A 1,310-nucleotide genomic window follows, 5' to 3' on the forward strand; every position below is an offset into this window, starting at 1 on the left:
TATATATATATATATATATATATATATATTAAATTAACATGGAAACCCAACTCGTCCAAGATAGTTATACGAGAAAAAATTAGAGTGGACTCATGATACACTTAAGTGAACACACCCTAAATATACTCATCGACACATATGGATTCATCCGCAGAACAATGCTTGTAAGCTAATTTAGAGATCAGCATTGAATCATAATGGTTGGTTTGTAGCTGAAACTCTGACTTGATTTTGAGAAAAAATAATTGCTCACAGTAAAATTATATATCAGAGCCGATGGATGACAATCAACTCCACAAACATACTCGCTCAATTCATCGCCCACACATTGCTCTGATCCTCTTTCTTCTTGCCGTGCCTTTCTTCTCCCTCCTCAAAATTCAAGAAGCTGATACTGATATGAACCGAAGGCCTTTGGCCGTGCAGCTTCCCCAAACAACCCGACCATCGTTCCGGGAGTCTCATCCACTTGTCTGACTGTCGTTCCATCCACCTTCATCTCCGCGCCTTTGTTGCTTCCCGTGAGTGTGATTACGGGAGCGTGTGGGACAGCGGCGCGGCTGACTTGCCGAGGGCGGCGAGGTGACGAGTGAAGGAGGATATGGTGCTTCGGATGTCTTGCTAGAGCCTCCGCTGGTTGTGCTCGTCTTCTTGGCGGTTGGTGGTGGTGGTGGTAGGAGCCATGTTGGGTGTGGCTGACGGTGGTTAATGGCGAGGTGGTGGAGCTGAAAGGTGAGGTGAGGGGAATATAGATATCTTGGCTAGTTACATTGGAAGAAAGGAATTGCGTGTAGACTTTGGAGATCGATCTGACGGGCTTTCTCACTTGGGAAAGGCATTGTGAGGGGAAGATAATAACGTATGGTGAGTTGAAATTAAAATTTTATACGTGGAGACGTAGCATGAGTTATATTACACTAATTAAAAGTTACGTGGTATGTGGAGGGATTAAGGGGGAACATAGATCAATTAAAAAACCTTTGAGCATTATAATAAATAACAATAATAATAGACACGAATAAGCTGAAGAATTAAAAATTTAGAAGCATTTGCATGCATGCCACTCAATTCTTATGTATTTACATATTTAGCCCACTTCAATTTTTACTTTCATATTATGTCTTCTAACATAAGAATGAAAAAGTGTATTTCACTTTTTAAAAGTTAAAATAATGCATATGTAAAGTAAAATCAAACTGATAGCTATGTAAATACATAAGGATTAATTGGTGTGTATGTAAATGCCCCTTAATTTAATGAGTCACAAACTGTTTAAAAAAGACAAATGATAATATATATATATATATATA

The sequence above is a fragment of the Phalaenopsis equestris genome, unplaced genomic scaffold (assembly GCF_001263595.1).
Source record: "Phalaenopsis equestris unplaced genomic scaffold, ASM126359v1 Scaffold000002, whole genome shotgun sequence".
Lineage (NCBI taxonomy): Eukaryota > Viridiplantae > Streptophyta > Magnoliopsida > Asparagales > Orchidaceae > Phalaenopsis > Phalaenopsis equestris.